Source organism: Rhamphochromis sp. 'chilingali' (assembly GCF_963969265.1).
Source record: "Rhamphochromis sp. 'chilingali' genome assembly, chromosome: 22".
Lineage (NCBI taxonomy): Eukaryota > Metazoa > Chordata > Actinopteri > Cichliformes > Cichlidae > Rhamphochromis > Rhamphochromis sp. 'chilingali'.
This window is the reverse complement of record NC_137950.1, coordinates 6,441,561-6,466,345: the sequence shown is the minus strand read 5'-3', so window position 1 is coordinate 6,466,345 and position 24,785 is coordinate 6,441,561. Positions and strand designations below refer to the sequence as shown.

The 24,785-nt window shown below is 43.1% G+C and overlaps 2 long non-coding RNA genes across 2 annotated transcripts; both read right to left on the bottom strand.

The window, feature by feature from the left end:
* Nucleotides 1-19,222: 19,222 nt before the first annotated feature.
* Nucleotides 19,223-19,848, bottom strand: LOC308390915. Its single transcript, XR_013970527.1, has 2 exons — nucleotides 19,474-19,848; nucleotides 19,223-19,388 (listed from the first exon to the last, which is right to left on the bottom strand). It is a non-coding gene; the product is annotated as an uncharacterized lncRNA (long non-coding RNA).
* A 1,968-nt stretch (nucleotides 19,849-21,816) lies between these two features.
* Nucleotides 21,817-22,356, bottom strand: LOC308390764. Its single transcript, XR_013970487.1, has 2 exons — nucleotides 22,068-22,356; nucleotides 21,817-21,982 (listed from the first exon to the last, which is right to left on the bottom strand). It is a non-coding gene; the product is annotated as an uncharacterized lncRNA (long non-coding RNA).
* Between the last annotated feature and the right edge of the window lie 2,429 nt (nucleotides 22,357-24,785).

Genomic DNA, 24,785 nt, shown 5'->3' with positions numbered 1-24,785 from the left:
TGCACACGGTCTTTATGCTAAGCTAATCCACCCATGATATATTTAAAAGGCAGGAATGGCATTGAAGTTCTTTTTTTTTTTTTTTAAGTGAACAAGAGTTGCTTTAGACAAACCCATAATTTATCAAAGCTTATTTAGAAATGAAAACAGGCAAACGGAAAAAAAATAGCTTGTTTTAAACATTCATCATAGCTTGCAGACCAACTCCCAGCTTCAACATTGATCTTAAAGTAATAGCTAGCCCATAGTGGTTTACAGTGATGCCCTGAGCCTGTGGCTCCAGGTTCCAGGATGGCATAGTGCCAGTCAACTGTTTATGTTCTTTGGGCTTCATAAATATGGGGCACTTCCAAAATATCTCATATATAATTTTGTGTTTCATTTGAATGAGTCAGAGAACAGACTTCATCCAGCCGCTCTTGGTACTTGTTCAGTCTGGTAAGACTGACTACTCTTGAATTGCTTGTGAAATGTAATGATGACTGCACTGAGTTTACATCAATACCTCTTCGTGTAGCATTGTGCTTGCAAACACCGAGCTATGATAGCTAATACAAATTATGGTAAATATCGGTAAATATTAGTTGTAATAAACCAAAATTGTTCTCCAAGTGTGTTATATAATTAAGCCTAATATGTGTCTGAACATCACTGAATATTTAGAGACATTAAAAGTTCTTGACTTCAGCTCCCCGTGCCCTAACTTTTAATCACACCAGCACTGTTTACCATTGTTTAGCTAATAGCAGGGATTCAAACCACAGTTTAGTAAACTTTAGGGGAAATGTTAAGAACCGCTCCATTGCACTTCAATCAGAATGGGAAATGTGAAACACATGAAGAGCTCAAACTCAAGTCATTTCTCAATAATCTGCAACCTTGGGTGGGAGGGCGTCCTCTTGCCTGCGTCCTATGCAGTCAGTACCTCAGCTTACTTTTTTAAGTCACAGTTTAATATTTTTTAAGAAGGAAAAACCCTGCCACCGTGCAGAATTTAATGTGACGACTTGTTATTGTTGATTTAATTTCATTCCGGGCCTCATTAATAACCGCGGACAGGTATACGCTTGTCCTTTAGTAAATCTGCTCAATGCAGCTGCATTCTTTAAGGCATGTTCTAGAAAAATCTCCTGCACATGTTACAAAGACCTGACTGAATCCATGGCTCAGCCCACACACTTTTTCCAGTGGTTTTTGGCCTTGGCAGACCTTTACCCACTACAGCTACATGCCAGCGTCCAGCGTCTGTCTAATATGAGAAGGTGATGTGCATAATTTGTTATATATGTATTCCTTAAAATCTGAAATATAAACATAGCAAAAACGACAAGCCCAGAGCCCTCAAAACCACTAATAATAACAATTTGGTTCAAGCATTTTGGCTGCTCGCATCTGATTAGCACAAACTCTACACTGGATTTTTTTTCTGTTTTTCTTCATCTCTTATTTTTTTATGGCTGAAGGCTTTCCATAAACACCTATGAGAAATGCAGGGAAAATGAAGTTGTGGGTATAGTGGACACAGAAGGTGAATAAGAACCAGAGCAGCTGAATGGCTCCAATACACTTAGAAATGCTTAATTTTAAGTTTTTTTTCTCCACTTTATGTTTCCTAATAAATTCTGTAGATTTTATTTTCATGTGAACCAGTAGATGGGTCAGTAGACTGATGTTTCTTCTCCATTTCCCGCTAAGTGTGTAAAGCACGACTTCACACTACATTGACATTGAGAGGGAAGGGTCGTGGACTTCAGTCTAGACTCCCAAACCAACCCCCCTCCCAATCACAATCCGACGCTCAATTAGTGTTCTGTTTTGTGGGATTTTCAGTTGCGCTGCAGAGCTGACCAAAAGAATAACCCAAATACCTCAACGTCTTATAGTCCCTGTATAAACATAGTTAGAGCAAGGAGATATACAGTGTGGTCGCTGCACTGTGCACAGGCACACACTGTAATTGGATGGATCAGTGGAAAGGGGAATTTGAGATGATCCAGAGCAATTTAGGGGATGACAAGATATTGTGTGGAGCTGAAGAGGGGGATGGCAGCAGGTGAGAGTGATTTGTTCGAGTTTTTTCATCTACTCAGGGCTGCCTCAGCTTAACCCGCAGCTGAAAAATGCCCTGACAGCATACTTAAACTGAAGTGTTTGAAGGAAAGTACACACTGTCACACACTGCTGGATGTCAGGAATCACCTATTATCATCAGTAATCAGAAAAAACGTCACTGCAGTGCTACAACCACAGGCAAATCTACCAGCAGAGATGGGCAGTAACGCGTTATGTGTTATTGTAATCTGATTACTTTTTTCAAGTAACGAGTAAAGTAAGGGATTACTATTGCAAAAACGGTACCCATATGGAAAAGAAATAGTAAAAACTTATATGTGATTACTCATGAAAGTGGCCACTTTCTCATTACTTTCATATATTGTTTTAGTAAGCATCCAAAACATACAAGTTTCATTATATAATTTTTCAAGGGATCTTATATCTGTTTTCACTCTTATATGCTTTTCATACAAGTTTCACACAAGACAGATACAAACTTTATAAGATTTATATATATCTTTTCCATATGGGTAATTAGATTACCGTTACTTTCCCGTAGGAACGCTGCGTTACTGCGTTACTGAAACCGTGATTTTTTTGCGAGAATGTCTCACGACAATGACGTAAGCGAGTGCGACGTTCGTGACAACAGCTGTGTGCAGATCAACAATGGATCATATATCAAGTGCAGGAGAGAGTGTGAGCGTGCAGCGTTTAAAGCGTGGAAGTACTGACCTTACTTTGAGTTTGATTCCATAAAAAGTGACAAAAACATTAGCGTCCGTTGTGCGTGGGAAGAAAACTTCTTTTTACAGCGAAAAAAAACCCCTAAACAAGCACCGAGTGCATTACGACGTAATGGGAAATTCACAGAGAAACTCGCGGATTCTTCCACTGACCGCTGCGGCACACCTGCACCAGGGTAAACCTCCGCCTACCACAGTCCTGCTTTACAGGTGAAAATAGAGCAACAGGACCGCTAGTCTTTGATTTTATTTATTTTCTGCTGTGTTTTACTTGTATCTATTTGAAAGAGTGAGAGTAAACACAAACAATATTTTATTTTATGTGCTGGAATGTGCAGAAAATAGGTTTAAATGTTAAACAAATTTCTTCCAGTCAGAGAATGGTGCATATAATTAAATTTTTGCTTGATGCATAAAGTTAAAAGATTAAAACTGATAAAACAAGTTAAAAAAAAGAGACGTTTCCATTTGATTACATTTTGTATGATGGATTATGCAGAAAAAGTAGAATTGGGCTGAAAGATCTATCACTTTATCACCTATTCAGGTTGTAAATCGTGTTTTTAAAAAGTAACTAAGTAGCTAAGTAATTACTTTTGAAAATAAGTAATCAGTAAAGTAACGGGATTACTTTTTTGGGGAAGTAATCAGTAATTAGTTACTGATTACTTTTTTCAAGTAACTTGACCAACACTGTCTACCAGGTATGGTAGATGTTCATTAAACTCCAACACTCTAAACTACAGATATTACCCAAACTATTTTTTATTACATAGCTGAACCTTCTTTCTAAATATATAGAACATGCTTCTGCACATGACTGACTAAAAGGCAACGTGGCCCCCACAAAACAGCTGCAAGTTAAAACAATGTATTACACAACTCCTTCAAAAAGGAAATGTGCAAAAAGGTGTTGTCTTTGGATGGTCAGCTGTGACAAAATAGGAAGATTATAAAAGGAGGAGGGATGGATTGAACTCAAGACCTTGATGTGAAGCAACAGTGCTAATCACCACTTTATATTATATTATTAATAGAAAAACAGAGTAATATTCAAAGGTTTGAGCTAACCCACAAACTAGGAAATAGGTGCAGGGATTTATTGAAAGATGATTGAAAATACAGTATATAAGGCAAAAAACAAGATATTCTAACAATATTCAAACAAGCTGAACAGACAATATTTGGTTTGACTGCCTTTATTCCTCAACACAGCCTAGACTCTGTTACGCAAGGATTCCAAAGCTCTTCTTTGGATGTTTGTGCCTTTTGTATGTTCTCTGTCAAGATGATCCCACTCTGCTTCAGTAATGTTGTGGTCTGGACTCTGGGGAGACCAATCCATGACTAACAAGCCTCTTTTCCATTAGTACCTACTCGGATCAACTTACCATGGTTTGCCACGACTCAACTCGGACTGACTGGTTTTCCATTTAGTGATGGGTCGTTCGCGAACGAAATGGCTCTTAGAGCCGGCTCTTTGACGTGAACGACGCGAGCCGGCTCCTTATCGCGAGGCGTCACGTGGGTTTTTTTTTTTTTTTTTCCTTTCTCTCAGCCTCTCTCTCGCACTTTTTTTCCGCTTCACTCTGCACGCGAGCCTTGTGCTTTACGCTGGGCAGAGGGGGGAGGGGCGGTAGTTACACTCAGTAGCACAGGAACAGAGCCAGAGAGAGAGAAAGAGAGGCAGGGACAACAACATTAGAAAGGTATAGTAATCATCCGCAACTATTTTCGGTTGCAGATGATAAAGGATTGAGAAAGTTTATTTATGCAGGTCCATATGACAGAGAATATGCATGTTCTTTTAGTTTTCATATTATAATTTATATTTAATTGTGTTGTGGTTTGCAGTGTTTTGTGTTCTTTTCACTTTAAATTTGTGAAAGGAAAAAGCTGAAAATTTAAATAGTTAAAACTTGAAATGTGAATAGTTGATTTTTGTATTATATGATTTATTTATTACATTTTATGTGGAGTGAATAAATAAAAGTATATTTACGGTGGCCCCTAGAGACAAAGCACATACAAACTTCAAATCACGTACGAACTCTGAAGCATGTACAAACTCCAAAACACGTACAAACTCCAAAACACGTAAAAACACGTACAAACTCCGAAGCACGTAAAAACTCAGAAGCATATAAAAACTCAGAAGCACATAAAAACTCAAAACACGTACAAAAGACAACAGAAGTGCTCCAGGATGCTGGGCGCAGTGTTGAGCCTTTGTTATCTTGTGGCTACACAAGCCAGCAAGTACCAACGACCGGATTTGGTGTGTGGTAATAACAGGTAAATGAACTTTTTTTTAAATTATTTGAATATATATATGAGTGCCTGTGTATAAATACACAAACAATACACACATGCTTTCAATTGTGTCATTTAAGTGATCTAGTAGCTCTGCTTTGGAAGTTCAGTTCATGCTAGAAATGTGTTTTGGAGTTTGTACGTGTTTTGTCTCTAGGGGCCACCGCATATATTTATATATAAACATATATAAATAAAACCACTTGTTTTTACGTTAGTAATTCCTTTTGTGCATAATTTTATATCATTGTTAATAATAAATTAATTAAAGCAACAAAACAACCTGAAGAGCCGGTTCGGAGCCGAAAGAGCCGGCTCTTTTTAGTGAGCCGAACCGAAAGAGCCGGATCTCTAAAAAGAGCCGGAAATCCCATCACTATTTCCATTAGAATCGAGTAGCATCTAATGTGCGTGGTCATTGTTACCGCGATGTAGCTGAGCGTCCTGTGACTTAATTAGTATGTGACACAAAGGCTACAACAAAGGTGGACGTCAAGGCGATGCTATACCTGCTGCTCAGTCTGTGGCTTTTCGTCGTACTCTGAGACCACGGCGTTGTTTTTTGTAGCCATTTCCCTCTTTGCCGGGTTTAAAAAAATAGCAGTTTTGATTCTTGTGAACAAAATGCTCTCATGACTCATCAATTGACACCACTGACAAGCCAATCAGTGGCATGCAGTCTGATGACATCACATTTTAGTACCTGCTCGGATCACTTCGAACCCTGGCCAAGTAGGTACTATTTTAGTACATGGTACCAGGTACTATCACCTATTGGAAAACCCTGAAAACTGTGACGAGTTTGATTAGTAGGTGCTAATGGAAAAGGGGCTATAGTGTACCTTTGAGAGGTTTTCTCTATAGCTATGCTTGGACTCCATTGGTAATGTATTTGGGATTATTGTGATGCTGAAAAATGAAGCCACTGCCACTCAAATGGTTTCCAGATACTACTGCATGGTGGACCTAATCTGAGGTCCATCAATTTTGACAAGATCCCAAACCATAATAGAGCCTCCACCATGTCTTACAGTTGGCTGTAGACACTCACTGTTGTACCTCTCTTACTTCCACTGTTCACTCCATAAGGCCTGTTGCCACAGATTTTTGAACTGTGGTTCAATTCGAAGCATCTGCAGTATGCATTTGGCCAAGACGCTAACCCCAAGTTGCTCTCCGATGCATCCATTGGAGTGTCAATGTTAGATGGAAAGAATTGGCTTTGAAAACAAGTGTTTGTGTGAATGACGCAAGTTGTATAAAGTTCTTTGAGTACTCAGGTACAGTAGAAAAGCGCTATATAAGAACCTGCCTATTTACTATTAACCATGAAAATTTCATCTCTTTTTGGATATGTTTTCTGTAACTGCAGTGTGTTACTGTGCAATAGGTTGTAACTTTCTGTAGGCTGCAAATTTCTCTCCCTTTTAGTTTTCTCAGTTGGGATTTTTGCATGCTTTTGATAGTTGATAGCCAGACAATCCAAATTTTTTTGTCATGAAAAAGCCACAAATTCCTCAAGATTCCGTAGAAAAACACAACCATCATTAGTGATTTTCACAGTGTAGTTTTCAAGCTCAAGCATTGCATACAGAAACATTTGTTCATGAAAGTGCACTCCTTCGTCTGGTCACATTAGCTTATATCCATCACAATGGAATGGAAGGAGGGATATAAAGACAGACAAGCCAGATCACCTGCAATAGCTCACCTCGCTCTGGCTCCTACATCTCTCCTTCCTGTCTCCTCATCACCACGACAACAGACAAACAGGGCTACGCTACCCTGCCGCCAAACAAGCTCCAGCTCTATGATATCATACCGGATTTCTTCTACTGAAAGAGGGTTCCAAGATGTCTAGAGGATTAAGTGGTGTGTCTGTCAATGAAGCTGAGTCTGGAGAATAATGATATTATTTTGATATTTGAAAACAGATATTCAGAGCATAGAATAAAGATATAATTTTACACGTAAGAAACAACAAATCAAATCAACACACAGAGAAGTGTCAAAGTGTATTAGAAAGTGATACCTTCTTTTTTAAATTAGCGTGTTTTTTTTAAAAAACTATGGTCATTTTGTCAGTTTTCCAGTATAAATATACAGCACCCACCAAAAGCTGAAGTAGTGCAGCACCATAGGTACTACGGTTTTGGCTGCTACACATTCAAATAAACTGCTAATTGCACATGGAACGAGACTGAATATCTGCAATCACTTTGTTAAACTTGATTCAGCTGTCAAATATTTCAGTCTGGGAACACACACACACACACACACACACACACACACACACACATTGATGTTAAGAAGTGTGGTAGTGTTTCTCCACTTGCTCGAGCCCTCCTTGTGAACCCTGAGCCACTGTTCAGGGAGATGTAATGGGGTTGTTGTTGGCAGCCCATCATACAGGAACTAAGAGAGCTCTCTTTCTCTCTGCCGACAATCATGAGTCCTCTGGCTGCAGTACACACAAGTGCTGCAGCTGAAGACATCTTTTATCAAGTCTGCTTAGCTCACCACTGAAGGCACAAGACATTCAGCAGTGATAAAAAAGATTTGTGCCACACAACTTTAAGTGTATTATTTAACAAAATAATGACTCAGTGACCTGCCATTGTTGCGCCATTATCATTTGTTGCTAGCTTCTTTTTTTTTTAAGTTACCCATGGACTTACATAAATGAAGGATGTGTGTGACTTCACTCACTTGGCTTGTGAAGCCCATTTCAAAGCTCCAACCTTGGCATTTTGGCTAGGGGCCATGTTTTTCGGACGTTTTGTTTTTGTCACAAGTGACCATATTTGGCTGAGAGGAATGGAGTGCTTTGTTAATTCTAGCACGCTTGGTAAGCAAGATGCATTCAGAAACACTGAGTGGAGACTTTGTTAGGTGCACTTTACTAGTACCGGGCTGGACCCTCTTTCAGATTCAGAACTGCCTGAATTCTTCATGAGATTTTGCTCCATAGTGATGTGATAGCATCACACTGTTGCTATAGATTTGTCATCTACACGTTCATAATAAGTCTATCCCATTTTACCACATCTGTCAAGCCCATTTGAGTACAGTGATATCATTGTCATGTTCAAGAATCCAGTCTGAGATTACCTGAGCTTAGGTATGCTGCGCAGTTAAATCTTATGTTATACTGAATATAATGGTACTAAGGAGCCCAAAGTGTACCAGTAAATTATCACTTACAGCAGTATGTTGTTTATGCTAAATTTTGAACCTAGCATCCAAATCTTAGACTAAGCACTTTTCCACTTTTCTATTTTCCAATTTCGATGACCCTGTATGATTTATAGCCTCAGATTCCTGTTCTTAGCTGACAGGAGTTGCATAGCCCATCAGCTTCAAGGTTCAGTGTGATCCTCAGAGATGCTCTTCTGCAACTGATTTTTTTTTTTTAAAGTTACTCTTGCTTTCCTATCAAAGCAGTATGGCCATTCTCCTCTGAGCTCTGACATCAACTACGCATTTTCACTCAGAGACCTGATGCTCACTCAGTGTTTTCCCTTTATGGGCCATTATCTCTAATCCCTAGAGTTAGTTGTGTGGGAAAATCCTAGATCATCAGTTTCTGAAATACTCAAATCAGCCCATCTGACACCATCAACCCCATTTTTTTTTCTTCATTCTGATGCTCACTCTGGATGTCAGCAGGTCATGTTGACCATGTCTACATTTTAAAATGTATTCTAGTTGCTGCTACCTAACAGATTGTCAGTATGTGTTGTCATGGTTCGGCTGTGTGGCAGGCAGGAGAGGACCAGAAAACAAAAGCAGAGCACAGCAAAACACCGGAGCCCAAGAAAACAGCCCAAACAAAGGGCAGTTCAGGGGGCCGACCATGCGGACGGCAACAGCGGCGGGGAAACAGTTCAGGGGGCCGACTGCGCGGAAGGAAACGGCGGCGGCGAAGGAGACGATGGAGCTGGTCAGGGGGCCGGCCGTGCGGAAGGCGGCGGCGACACAGGCGATGGCGACGTGGAAACAGTTCAGGGGGCCGGCCGCGCAAAAGGCAACGGCGGCAACACAGGCGATGGCGACGACAGAGCAGTTCAGGGGGCCGGCCGCGCGGAAGGCGACGACTCTGATGAAGCCGGACCAGATGAGGATACGACTCTGACGAGGCCGGACCAGGCGTCGTGCAGGATGAAGACCCTGATGAGGCCGGACCAGGCATCGGCGTGGGCGGAGACAAGGAGGTCGCAGCTGGCGTGGATGAAGACACTGCTGCTGTGAACGTGGATGAGGCTGCTGGTGGAGCAGCTGGTGGCTGAACGGGCCCCTCGGACCCTCCAACGGAGACAGGAGGCTGAACGGGCCCCTCGGACCCTCCAACGGAGACAGGAGGCTGAACGGGCCCCTCGGACCCTCCAGCTGAAGCAGTGGCAGGACCAGTAGGTGCAGAGACTACTGGCTGAACAGAAGGCTGAGCGGGTGATGGAACAAACGACCGAGCTAAACACTGGGGAGCTGGCTGAGCTGCACAGTGGGCTAAGGGCTGAGCTAACGGAAACACAGGAAAGTGTACTATGGACTGGGCTGCTAACAGAGCTAATGACTGAGCTATAGACTGAAAAGCATGCAGTAGTGATGGCGGTGTGGGTTGTAGACCGAATTCTCCGGAGCCCTCAGTAGAAACAGGGACGGGTGCAGGCACATGCCGGACACTAGCCACTCCCACCCGAGGAGTCGGTACGGGTGCGGAGACGGGCTGTATCCTGGCTGACCTCACCCTGGGGACCGGAACAGGCACTGGCAACGGCTAGGCAACTGCCCTTCCCACCCGAGGAGCTGGTACGGGTGCAGAAAGGGACAGAGCCTCAGCCGGCCTGGAAACCAGAGCGGGGACCAACTGGGCCTCAGCCTCCCCCACCCGAGGAACTGGTACGGGTGCAGAGGTACGCTGGGCCCGAGCTGCCCCGGGAGGAGAAACACGAGCAGGAAAAGGAGCAGGCTCAGAAAAAACAGTCCGAGAAACGGCAGGCTCAGGGTCAACATGTACTGGGTCGACAAAAACAGATCTATCAAAAATGAACCCGCCGTCCACTTCATGTTTTGCAGTCTTAGTATGAGCAGTCTTTGTTTTAACAGTTTTCGAAATCCTCGGGTTAACAGTTGTAGAGTGGGTTGACTCGGGGATGACCGAACCGGACCTGACAAAACCTGAACTGACAGAACCTGAACTGAGTGTTTGAGACCTGGTGACATTGCTCACAGTGTTTCCTTTAAAATCATTTACAGCCCTTGGCGAGTGCTTATTGTCTTTGATCTCTCCCCGTTCAGAGGGAGCGAAATGAAAAAAACTTTTCCCAGTCTATGTCATCGTCCAAAAGGGAGACTCCAACAGTGTCTGGGGTGAGTTTATTGTCCCTTTCAGTTATGGCTTCAGGTGGGATGTGTGAAAGGCAGTCACTATAACTCACCACCGGGAGTTGCTCAGCAAGTGAAAAGTGACGGCGACGAGAGCGTCGCCTCCTCTGGGGTGAGGAAGCCGACGGGGCATACAGCTGAGCCTCTGACGTGCGGGACGGCAATGCAGAGGCTGGAGCGTGAGCATCCGAAGCAAAACGGAGCACTCCCACCCGAAGCGGCCGAGGCTTGGGTGCGAGCGGGGCAACAGGCGGAGGCTTTTGGCAACTTCGGGGACCTCCAAAAGCCCGCCGAGTTCCGCGGAATAAGTGCTCATAATCCGGAGCACGCCACGGCTTCCAGCGGAGCTCCTCCTCCAGCTGGGCGAGGGCTGCCTCTTGGCGCTCATACAGCTGAGAGCGGTTTGCTGGGTCCATGTAATGGTCGTAGTCTTCTGTCATGGTTCGGCTGTGTGGCAGGCAGGAGAGGACCCAAACGCAAACTCACGGAGACGAAACGTAAACTCAAAAACACAGCTTTAATGCTGGCAAAAAGTGAAACACAAAAACAGTACTAAACTAAACTGGGAAAGCTAAACATAAAGTATACCAGGAACCACGGGGAGAATCACACACAGCATGAGGGTGACTACGACACTGACAAAGAGAAACACAGGGCTTAAATACACAGAGGGATAACGAGGGAATGAGACACAGAAGGAGGGCACAGCTGGGAGAAATCAGGACTGACGAGACAAGCAAAGCAGGGCACATTCACATAAGACGCGGAACTTCAAAGTAAAACAGGAAGGATCACACAGAGACGCGAACTTGACACAGTGGAGACAGCAACTAAGAAACACAGAGACATAAACCATAAGGCAGAGGACTCTAAGAACCGAAAGACACAGAGGGGAAATCAAACATGCAGACACAGACTTACACAGAACAGAGGAGACAGAGAAACATGAAGGGCAAGGGATCGAAACTAGAAACCATAAAATAACTCACACAAGTACAATATTACAAACATCACAAGGAACTAAAAACGCTGGGTCAGGGGACCCAGGACCATGACATGTGTAGCTAATCAGTGATAGTGAAATCCAAATAGAAAAAGAGTGTCACATTTCAAAGCTGGGGAACAGACTTAAAATGATTCAAAAGGCACCAACACAATAATTCAATTTATTTATTTATATAGTTCCAAATCACAACAACAGTGACGTGAGTCACAATAACGCCCAGCTGAGTCAACTAGGCAGAGATGAAGTGAAGCAGGCAACTTACATCATCTGTAGCTTCAAGCCTTGGTAATTTTAAAGCAAATAAGTTATAAAACTTTTTTAAATGTTAATGGGATGTTTGAAACAGCCTCAAGTGGCCATTCAAGGAATTGCAGCTTTTGGCAAATCAGCACAGGCTTCATTTTTCTAGCTGTCTTCCATAGTATGTTTTTTTGTCTCCTCTCTTCTTCTCCCTTCATATCCAACGGTTCATGGCAGACAGCTGCCCCTCCCTGAGCCTGATTCTGCTGGAGTTTTCTTCCTATTAAAAAGCTTTTGCTTCCCACTGTCACCAAGTGCTTGCTCATAGGAGTTCATTTGATTGTTGTTGTTTTCTCTTAATTATTGTAGGGTTTTAACCTTACCGCCGAAAATGCATTAAAGTTACTGCTGTTGTGATTTGGTGCTTTATAAATAAAATGGAACTGAACTGGACTGAATTGGAGTTTTCAGCCCCAGATGTTGTTGCTTGTGTTTAAACCCTTATCTTAACTGCATTTTCCATCATGCATTTCAGTTTTTATCATAGGGCAAGTACTTTCAGCAAAACCCACAGAGTGTGCATTGACTCACATGTTTTTAGCTAAAACACTCCACTCATTTGTCTGTGGCAATCAAGATATACCAATGGGATGGAGCACATTGTTGCTCAAAATTCTTCATTACTGTATGACGGCTGCTTACAGAGTGGTTCTATATTTCAAGTACAACCGTTTCTTTAATGTTAATGTGTTTCACGTATAATATTTCTCTAAACTGAAAGCAGAGAGTTTTGGAATGAAACCTTTAAAAAGCCTGCTGAGAGCGAGTGCCAAAGAGCTGCACAGCAAGTCCTATTCATAAAGAGTCCAGGAGAGTCCATTGATAAAAAACAGGCAGGATCAAAGCAAGAGTGGAGGTGGAAGTGGGTAGAAGAATAGATGAGGTCAGTGAAATTTATATATTTATATTATTTTTACAACAAGCAAAGCATCATTACCACTAAAAATCAATACGCAATAACCTATTACATAAAATCCTGTGCTGCACTCATCTTAAGGCATGTGCAATATATGAATACTCATTTAATATGTGTTCTGAATAAGGCAAAAATAGGTCTGAAATGCAACCATTAAAACAGTGTGCTGTTCCAATCCCTCACCGGCTAAGGTCAGATAGCATCAACAGCTGCTGAAAAACAATATTAAGCAAAACTGGCAAGACCTTTATTGCACACAATGATTTTGATATTAACTCTCCTTCTGAAAGTCAGCTTATTCAACCTTGGCTCCCGGCTCACTTCTGTGTTGCACGATGTGTACGTGTCTGTGTGTGTATGTGTGTGTTGCACGCTGCATGGTGAAAAGCAGGACTGTTGGTCTTGGTGTAGGATGCCAAGCATGTCTATAAAGGGACTGTTCAGGGTCTTACTGGGCACTGCGCCAGACTGTCTGTGCCCTTGGGATGCCATATATTGTGAGCGTCTGAGTGCACGAGCCCCTGTGTTTGTGTGTGTGTGTGTGTGTGAGTGCCCTTGGGATGGCAAAGCACGAGGGCAACAGGAAACGTTGTAGACCACTCAAAATTAATGCTTTTATTTTGTCTCATGGTTTCGCTCTTGCCTTTCCATTTATTTTCTTTGTCTGTTATTAGCAGTATCAATAACAAGTTATTATACAATATTCAAGTTATTGTAAAAACTGAAGAAAAAGTTATATTAAATGCTGGTAATAAATGTTCGGTCTTTTCCAAATACATAAAAAAAATGAAGACCAACCGTATAATAGCATTACTGGATAAAATGAGCTGAATTTAGGACACATTTTACTTTAAATAAATATGTTTGGATAGCTAAGCTGTTGTCATTTCGGTCAAATTATTCTTATTTTTTCAGTAATTGAATTAAACATACAGCTAAAGCCACAAAGGACAGTTGTAACAACAATAACCTGAAATATGATGATGTTTTTGTTTGTGCCTACCCAACATCCACTGCAACTAGTGCTATTTTTGTCTTCACCAATTCCTGATTTTTACACAAGTTTTGTTAAACATTAGCTACAATTTTTGCATTAGTTGCTAATATTGTTTGTCTGCAGCTAAAAGGTTAGCTAGTATAGCTAACGACTTCTTTAGCTAGCTAGTTTGCCTGAGATGTTATTTACGTAGAACATTGGCCTGCTGTTCCTTGAAACATGGTCCCTGAGAGTAAACTACCAAAACAATGAACAGAAACAATGAGCTGAAGAAACAAATCACATTAAATAAAACCTCCTTATATCTGAGAGGTAGCTAATAAAGAGTTACCCAACCTAAATACACATAGCCTTTTGACCAGAACATCTCAAAATATTAATTTTGACTTAAACGTCAGTAGGTTTGATTGTTTGCAACATGTCAATTAAAGAACAAATGTTGATTTAAATCAAGGGCAAAAGCAGATTATGAACTGCAGCAATTAATTTATAGATTTTAAAAAAATATTTTAGTATTTTTTTTTATCAGCTATTGATAAGTTTGTTGACCCGATCCTGACATTTAGGCCCAGTGGTTCATTAGTTTTTTAGGAGTTCTGTTTATTGTCTGGGTTTTTATTTCTACTATTTGTTAGTTCTCTGTTAGTTGTTGTAGTGTATTTGTTCTTTTTTGTGTTGCTTTTCCTTTTGGACTTTGTGTTTTGCATTGCGGACTTTTACAATCAGCCTCATTAAACAGCTTGCTTTTCAACAGCATTTGGGTCATTTTCCTATAAATCGTGATATTTCACAGCACAGAGGACTGACTCAAGATTGTGATGAAATAAAGACAAGGTCAAACATTTCAATATTTGCTGTAGGACTCCAACATCATAGCCGTCCTCAAAGCTGAGAAGCCGTTAATGAACTTGCAAACCATCCGTTTCCAGCGACTCCCCAAACAAGACTGTGTTTGAGCGGAACTGACGGTGACGTGCTTCGCCTTCACTTAGCTTAACTGATACTGGACTGAGTCCCTGGGGTCAGCTCTGTGGAAGGGGGTTCAGTGTTTACCTGTGTTTGCCTGTCACTCTGCACGGATCCTGCAGGTTCCCCCTCACTCTCAACTCCCAGAATGACTCTCTAAGCCAAACAGCCAAAGCTTAAAGTTCTGGTTGTTGATGTTTACTCTGCTAAGGCCCTGCCCTCCCATCCACAGCAATGCAGATACCATTCTGAAGACTGGGAGGAAAAATATTTTCCCAAGTGGGCTTACTTGGGACAAAATAAACACATCGGTTCAAGGGTGCACACAGCATTGAAAGAATCCCACCTCAGTCAATAAAAATGGCATGAAACAATTATGTAGATTGATGATTTGCAGATCCTAAAAAATCGTTTTGTATATTTTCTTTGAATAGTTCTATATTTGTCTAAATAATAATTAATCCAAAATCTTTTCTTATACAAATAAAGTATATTTACAGATACTATTATATATGCTATATGTAAAACCTTTCTAAAAGCTCACAGCCTAATAGCCACGGTGACTAGCACATGCTGTTATAGTGCCATTAATGTCAATATATTTCCCTACAGTCATAGTTACAAGGGATATACTTATGGATTTTGCGTATTCAGTCCATACAGAACTATTTATTCAAAAACATTGGACACTACTACAGTGTAGCTATTTCATGGACTAGCTTTTTCCTCCCTGTTTTCATCTCAACTAAGCTAGGCTACCTTTCTGCATCTCAACACTGGTATCTCTTACATCACCTTGTTACATTAGAGTTTAAAAAATCATCTGCAAAAGGTTTCACAGAGTCCCTGATGGCAATTTCCCAGTCTAGTTAGCACAGGAAGCTTTACTTATTATTTTTAGCATGTTCAATCGGACAAATAAAGTATGGGAGTAGTTCAGTAGGTAGGTGAAGTGGGACTCAAACCCGAGAAGGAATGACAAAGGCTTGGAACAGGTCAAGCAAACACCTCTCAGGTTTAGGTCGCAGGTTCACAGGCATTAATCACAGCTGTCCAGCTAATGGCGACAGCAGCACTCGAGGCCAGGTTTGATCAGCAGAATCACTTGTGACTGTTGTCCCAGGGAAGTTGTCTCCCTCAATAAGCAGAACATACTACCGCTAAATAGGCCCTGTAGGACAAGCTGTGCATGCACACATGCAGAGCTTTAATAAAGAAAACCTTTATCATAATTCTAATTCTGAACTATTAGAACTAGAACTAATATTATATGTCTATTATGTTTGGATTTTTTAGGTAGAGAACTTACATTTACTTTCTTATCTTTGAGTGTTAAATTGTAGCATCTCTTAAAGTTGATCTGTCTCTTTTTTTTCCCACTTTTTTTGTAAGTGACACCATAAAAACTCTGTGGGCTAGATTCACTCCAGGGACTGGAGTCATGGGTGGCACGACGCAGTACTTAGCACAGTCTTCTGTCACCTGGGACCTTTTTGCATGTTCTCTATATTCCTGCATAGGTTCCTTACAGGTGTTCTTACAGACATTCATAATCAGTTAATTGGTGATTTTAAGTTGGCTTTGGGTGTGAATGTGAGCATGAATGGTTGTCTTTCTCAATATGTTAGTCCTTTAACAGACCGATGACTTGGAGAAGTGGTTAAATTGTCCAAATTATCCTGATAACTCCAATCGGAATATGTAATTTTTCGTTTTATTAATTTTTCTCCCAAGTTGGCAATTAGGCCCAAGACAAATAATCTTTCCAGCTGAAACACATCAAACATGCTTCTCAGTCCAAGAAACTGAAGGTTAGAGTTACTGCAAGGCCTCAGAGGGGTAACCTTTAAGCTAAAACTCCCCAATTGCAAAGTGAGAAAAACACCATGGCGATGACATAAGTCTGAATGAAGAGGCAACCACTTCAACCACCTCAACCATTACATTTTTTTTTCTTTTTTTTTTTTTTTTTTTAAATGACATCTTGTTGACATCATTACATGGAGAAACCTTTGGAATGCAAGCATGCTGATCCACACAGGTATGCACACATGGGTATTCACAGACGCGGACTAAAGCTTTCTTGGCTGCTGCCTCAAAGCACACTGTGCGCTGTCTATCTTGCGTGCTGCACAATATCGTTTATTATTTAGTAAATATTGATATCTATGACTAGCTAGTTTATTGTGATGGTGCTTTGTTTTCTCTATTATTATGTTACTCTTTGTTGTTTGCTGTCTCCTCTGTTTGTTTTTTTTGTTTGTTTTTTTTTTTTTCTCCATACAGGTGACCCAGGAGTTCTTTTTTTTTTTTCTCTCTCTTCCCCCCCCTTCTCACCGTCTCTTCTCCCCTTTGGTTTTCTTTCTTTCTCTCCCCCTCTTTCTCTCATTCATTCCCCCTGTCCTATTTATTAAAAAAAAAAAAAAAAAAAAAAAATGACAAAGGATGAACTGAAGCTCTGCCATCACGTAATGTCCCATTACATTTTTCTAAACATAACCAAGTAGTTTTTAATCGTAGATCTAACCAAGCAACATATTCATAACTAATAATGTATTTTGAAAAATCATACAAATGCAGTGTGAAAAACTGACTGACTGTCTGAAGTAAATGTGATTAAAAATGTGTGTGGGGGAACCCAAAATAATTTGGTGACCCCAAAAGGTTGATTTTGTTCATCTGGTCGTAGCGTTTTCAGTGGGAGAAACGTTACTTATCCAAGTGACCTTAGGCCCCCTCCTCGATTCAGAGATGGTCTTTCCCTTTCACGTACAGATAAGCGTACATCTTTCACCATCATACAATGCTGTGATTGCAGCCATTCCCCAACTCTCTATGAATGGTACTCATGGCCCATGATCAGTGGGCTTTGATCAATGGTCATGACAATTTGCATATTAATGATAAAGGAACTGACCTCATAGCCCATTGTTCATTCAGTTGGCTGGTTACAGTAATTGTGTAAATGTATTGTTTATAAGGTTATGGAAGCCTGCAGTCAGCTGAGATTGAAGAAGTCACTTGGATGAGTGTTTGAGCATGCATCAAGGCAAAATTGGTGCCAAGTAGCATGAAATTAAAAGTCGGGACTATATCACAAACTTCTGTGACGCTGGGGTTGTATGTTCAGTGTCATTATTGTGCAGTATTGAACAAAGGACTGCAGAAAGTTCAACGGCAGCAGCATTGCATTATTTTTAGTGTTGTTCCAATTAAACGCTGCTTCAAGTTAAAATTTTACATACGAGAAAGTCTCTGTCTCATGAAATTTGGTTTGCATGCACGATCTGTCTCAGTCGCTCATTTTTCTCGAGTGTTCTTCGAGGTCTGGGAAATGAGTTAGACTCTAAAAACTCAGGAATTTCTAATCTGTTTTAGTCCTCTTGCCCCAGTGACATCTTCTCCTTCTGTTGGCTGTAACACCAGGTGTCTGTGACCTTCCTCTGGCATTCCCCCCGAGTACACTTCTGCCTCCTGTTCTTTTTCCCATTCTTTGCTTTAGTTTTCCTCAGTTTCCTCAGACCTTCCTTTCTTTTCTCACGTGTATTTTCGCCTTAAATAATGCTAATCAAATTCTGAATGTTAAGCTTACCCTTCACCTTGGCTCACAGGTATATTCTGCTTCTTTTCCTGATCCTGTAGGTAATTTTATCCACACCGTTTTCAGTAAAGGGATTTGGTTAAATAATATTTTCAGTCTCCCTCCTTTTCCGCCTCTCCCCCTCAGTAGTTGGAATCCCTCAATCCAAGAACAATTGGCCAGCGTGACAAAAGCAGAGGGAGGGAAAATTAAAGAAAATAAATTGATGGTGGAAAGATAACATACTTCGCCAGTGTGGAGGTGGGGAGAAGATCAGCAAAGGTTTATAATGGCAGGAATAAATCATGCTGTGCTTGTTCGTGTCAGTAGGCTGTTTAAATTTGAGTCTCTTTATATAAAGCTTGAAGAAAAGTATGCATTTGTCCTTTCTGTTAGCGACTGAGGGATGATTGAGGGTGAAGGGATGGTGTCGGGTTGCAGGTACAGCACCGCGGCTCCTTTAATGAAGAAAAATAATGTTATCGTGTTAAAGTAAGAAGCTCAAACTGTGCAGTAGGCTCTGACAAATGGCAGAGACAAATGTTCACAAAACAAAGGCAGTTGGCGCTGACAAGAGGACTTGCACCACTGGAGAATGGTTTCTATCTTTCACATGTGTTGCATTGAGGTACAGAGTATTTGAAAGGTTTTGTGCATTCAATTTCAAAACCCTTTGAAATGGGAAGCTCATTGTGTGGTAACAGAATGAAGATTTTAAAAAAAATTACATAAAAAAGTAACTGATTGATGAATGATTTCAATTTCAGTTTGACCTTTAATGAAAATCTAACTGAAACAACAGCAACATAATGTGATGGGGCTCCAACTAGCCTCCAAAGCACAGCATCTCTTATAAATTTAATTAACTTATTTTTTTTAATACTAATCTAAAACTTTTGTCACGGTATGGCATGGCACACCGTGGAAGGAGTGGGGAAGGAGGACCCAGGCGCGGTGCTCTATGTACAAACAGTGTTTATTTACAGAGTGAAAACAACGTAACAATAAATCCCCGTGTTCTCCCAGACTCCCGTGTCGTGTCTCCCGTGAATAGTCCGTGTGCTCTCTGCTCCCGTGTCAGCACCCCCCGGTGCTCGCTGCTCTCCGTGCCTTCCACGCTCTTCCTGCGGGAAACAATAGCGCAGCTGTCAGGACACTCAGAAATGGCAGGCATACACTTTCTGACTAAACTTAGACAGGGTGACTAACGTGGAGTCTCATGCAATGATCCCGCGTCGGTGGGAGCTCCAAGACTCTCTTAAGTAGCTCCCCCGACGAGGCCTGATCAGCAGCAGGTGTGTGGCTTCGGGTGTGGCCAGTCCCCTTGCAGGGCCACACCCTCCAGGCCTGACGCCGCCTATAAACAAGTGCTCAGCCACCCACACACACATATACACAAGCACAGGGAAGGGGGAGCAACACCAAAATACACAACAATAATAATAATAATAATATAATACATGACTGCTCAGGGATCCTGGGTCGCCCAGTCCCAGGACCCTGACAGTACCCCCCCTCTAAGGGTCGGCTCCCGACGACCCCAAAACCAAAACAAAAAACAGCACAACCAACCCAGGGCGGGCGGCTGGGGGAACCAGGACGGAGGGCCAGAACCAAAACAAGCAAAAACAACAAAACAACGAACCGACCCAGTCCACAGTCTCAGAGTCAGACCGCGCATCCCGCAGCGGTGCAAAAAGAAAACGAAAAGACGCCACAAACAGTCACAGGCGGCCCATCAACACAACAAGAGAGTTCAGGGGGCCTACCTCGAACCCAACGGCGGCGACGTAGCAGCTCCGGCGGACGGCCCCGGGTCCGGCGGCAGCAGCAAAACAGTTCAGGGGGCCTGCCACGGGTCCGGTGGCGGCGGCGCTGCTCCTCCGGCGGCCAGCCATGGGTCCGGTGGCGGCAGAACGGTTCTGGTGGCCTGCCACGGGTCCGGTGGCGGCGGAACGGTTCTGGTGGCCTGCCACGGGTTCGGTGGCGGCGGCGCTGCTCCTCCGGCGGCCTGCCACGGGTCCGGTGGCGGTGGAACGGTTCCGGTGGCCTGCCACGGGTCCAGTGGCGGCGGCGCTGCCCCTCCGGCGGCCTGCCACGGGTCCGATGGCAACGTCGCTGCTCCGGTGAGCAACAGCGAGGCGTGGCAACAGGTCCATGACGCGCCGATCGCTGACGTGGACGCACCGGACGTGGACGGCGAGGAGGCCGCGCTAGACGTGGAGGTCCCTCCGGTCCGCTGACCTCCTTGGCCGGCGGTGCGGGCTCCTCCGGCTCGCTGAGCTCCTGCTCGGGCATGCTGAGCTCCACAGCTGGCGATGCGGGCTCCACCGGCTCACTGAGCTCCTGCTCGGGCATGCTGAGCTCCTCCGGCTCGCTGAGCGCCTCAGCTGACGGTGCGGGCTCCTCCGGCTCGCTGAGCTTCTGCTCGGGCATGCTGAGCTCCACAGCTGGCGATGCGGGCTCCTCCGGCTCGCTGAGCTCCTCAGCTGGCGGTGCGGGCTCCTCCGGCTCGCTGAGCTCCTGCTCGGGCATGCTGAGCTCCACAGCTGGCGATGCGGGCTCCTCCGGCTCACTGAGCTCCTGCTCGGGCATGCTGAGCTCCTGCTGCAGCTGGACGAAGTCTGAGGTTTCCCGAGCTTGCACTACCCCCCGGGCTTTACGCAGGGTGCAAAGGCAGGCGGAAACTCCCTTGAGCTGGCCGAGGTAGGGGTTTCCCTCCAGGATTGCCTCGATGGCGTTTAACCCCACCACTCCTGCCCTTGCGTTGGTGGTGTGAGTTACCCAGTCCATCAGGCGTTGGACGCGGGTGAGGTCGCTCTCTCCGGACAAGGCCGCTGGAGTGGGCAGTGGAATGGAGGCTGCTGCTGGTGGAGAAGATGGCTGAGCGTGTGATGTGGATGGTGAACAGGATGAAACGGTAAGCGGTGAGGTAGATGTCGCGGGGGATGATTCAGCAGGTGACGGCTGGATCACTAGCCGGGCAATAGGCTGAGGTACAGCGACCAGCTGGGCCGCGGGCTGCGCTTTGGCTACCGGCTGGGCAGCTGACCGTATAAACACAGCCCCAGAGTAAACAGTTGAGGTGAGTGACGATGAATTGTCCATATGACTCACCACAGCCGGCTGTTGAGATGTCTGTGGATTTAGCTGCGGTGAGGAACGCTGGCGGCGCGAACGTCGTTTCCGTGTCGGCGTCGGGGCCGGCGTCTCAGGCAGTGAATCCACCAGCTGTCCGAGCTGGTGGGCAGCCTGAGGAGGAGAGTGGAGGTGGAGGGTGGAAAGAAGGAAGTCCAGGACCACCGCATTAAGGGAGTCCACCAGCCAGGGGAATTTAAAAAGCATCTCCTGCAGCCGCCTCTCCACGGCGCGACGCAAACCTTCCGCTGGCTTCTCCCACCACACCTCACATAGGTGGTACACTTCGTCCATAACTTCCCTCCTGAGCCTCTCCTCGGAGACCGCTGGGTCCATTAGAGGCGGGATCATTCTGTCACGGTATGGCATGGCACACCGTGGAAGGAGTGGGGAAGGAGGACCCAGGCGCGGTGCTCTATGTACAAACAGTGTTTATTTACAGAGTGAAAACAACGTAACAATAAATCCCCGTGTTCTCCCAGACTCCCGTGTCGTGTCTCCCGTGAATAGTCCGTGTGCTCTCTGCTCCCGTGTCAGCACCCCCCGGTGCTCGCTGCTCTCCGTGCCTTCCACGCTCTTCCTGCGGGAAACAATAGCGCAGCTGTCAGGACACTCAGAAATGGCAGGCATACACTTTCTGACTAAACTTAGACAGGGTGACTAACGTGGAGTCTCATGCAATGATCCCGCGTCGGTGGGAGCTCCAAGACTCTCTTAAGTAGCTCCCCCGACGAGGCCTGATCAGCAGCAGGTGTGTGGCTTCGGGTGTGGCCAGTCCCCTTGCAGGGCCACACCCTCCAGGCCTGACGCCGCCTATAAACAAGTGCTCAGCCACCCACACACACATATACACAAGCACAGGGAAGGGGGAGCAACACCAAAATACACAACAATAATAATAATAATAATATAATACATGACTGCTCAGGGATCCTGGGTCGCCCAGTCCCAGGACCCTGACAACTTTCAAGTTGACCAAAAACATGACCAAAGTAGGATATTGACAGCTAAGCATTTGAATGAATTTCCAAATTTCCTTTGCAGTTGTTGGTATTCCATCACACGTGACATAAACCTGTCGTAATAGCAGCGTTTAGAAAATTGCAACCTAAGTGTTTTACTCAGGTAAAACATGTAGGTTGCAAAGTTTTAAATTTCACAGATTTTTTTCTGGGTTTTTTTAATGCTTTTGTTTATTCTATTGTGTGAGCATTAGCTAGTTGGCTAACACAACAGTTAGCTTGTAATAATTAGTAGTCATAATATTTACAACTATAGTCATCTTTTCTATTTCATTTCAGTATATACCTTTACTGGGTTGCAGCCCTCTTATTTTGGAGACGGTTCAGAAAATGGTTGGATGGATTTACATAAATGATAAGATATATGTCTTTTCACAAAAATATTATACAGTTGTTCATTTTTAAGAAAAAAATGTCATTAGATTTGATTTTATTCAGGAATTTCATATTAGGAAAAAAAACTCAGACAAGGAAGTCTGTAAAGATAGTGCACATGAATATTGTCTGGAGGTGTTGTTCGTTTATTAAAGATACAAATGTATAAACCTTTAAAATTAATTTTAAAAAATTGCACTCACAAAACCTCCCTGGTGTGTAAATTAGAGCAACATGTCATAGAATTGTAATTTTACTGACCCTAACCATTTTTGTCATATTTATAGTGTTACAACGGTGGATATTCTTTATAACACTTTGAACAATTAGGTCAGGGCATGTGCGAGTAATCCCTTGCACGTACACAACAGCAACAGGTTTTCAGACTTCTCTAAGTATATCCATCTTTGTGATGTTTTTAAGAATAGATTGAACAGCAGATAAGTGGAGCTTCTGTGCTTCTATTTTCTATTCATGAATTAAAGACAATCGGAAAAGGAGGGGAGACAAAAATGTTTGTTTCTGGCAGTAGTTAAACTGAGCGTCTCCAATGAGACCCAATATAAGGATCATTTTGAATTGTGAGTCATGCAAAGTCATTCTTGTTTAGTCCCATAAAATATAAACATGGAACTGGAAAATCAGCGTAGCAGGTCCCTCTTTAATCCAAAAATTAAAAAAAAAACTATTTGGAAGGTGGAGTATGTATTTACTATGCAGAAAGGGTGTGTTTTACATTGTTTTTAAACAAAAACCACACTGTTTGGCTTTTAAAACAGGATGCTCTGGCTTCTGCTGCTTTGAATGACTACCATCAGTCACTTTTGAGTTTCCAAACTTCAGCTATTTAAGGCTAAAACTGCCCATTTAAAACATTGCTTCACCCAGTCAAATATATGTATATCTAGTGAGAGACACAGAAAGAGAAATGGAAGAAGTTTCAGGCCTAAAAACCGACATAAATCAGATGAACAGTGTCTGAAAGTGATGTTCTCAAGAAATAGAAGAAAAAAATCCAGCAAAGACCTGACACAGGACCTGAGAGATGCGTCTGACCCTTCAGATCCATCTTCTGTTCACTGAAACTTCATCAGAAATGATCTAAATGGACGGATAGATGCCAAAAACCATTCTTAAGAAAGGGAGAGGAAATTCGGGGAACAGGCAGAGGGATGCCAGTTTGCACAAGAACTGGACTGAAAATCAGTAACATCAGGTCTTATGGAGTGATGAATCCAAATGTATGATTTTTTTTTTTTAATTCAAATCGTTGTCAGTATGTATGGAAGGAGACAGGAGAGAGGTACAACAGTGAGTCTCTGTAGATCTGTAGTTAGGGAGACTCACAGTCTCTGTTTTGAGCTGCATTTTAGCCAGTCAGCGCGGATGGAATAATAAATACCAGTGCCGTCTGATTTTTCTTTTTTTTTTAACCATCATGCAATACCATCTGGAAATTGTCTGATTGGCAAAGGTTTCATTTTTCAGCATGTTAATGATCCCAAGCACACTGCCAATGTAGTAAAGCGAAAGTTGGATAGAAAAACACACAATGGAACAACATCAGTCATGGATTGGCCTCCCCAGAGCTCAGACCTCAACATTACTGAGGCAGTTTAGGATCATCTTGACAGAATAAACTGAACAAAAGGTAATCAACATTCAAAGAAGGGCTTTGGGATGTTCTTCAAGAAGTCTAGAGAACTATTCCCGAAGACCTTTTAAATAAATTACAGGAAAGCTTTCCTTAGAGAGTTCAGGCTGTGTTGAAGAATAGACTCTTGCATAGTAGTATATATGTGTGCATGTAGATAGATAGGTAGATTTGATTTTGCATTCCTCTGAAGGCCGCAAACAATATTCAATTCAATTTGGTAACCGACCATCAAACTAAACGATACATTCGCTCTGATGCAAAAACGTAATCTTTGCACAGGCGTTTCTCATGTGGCGATGTGGTAATGATGAATCTTTGTCAGGCCACAG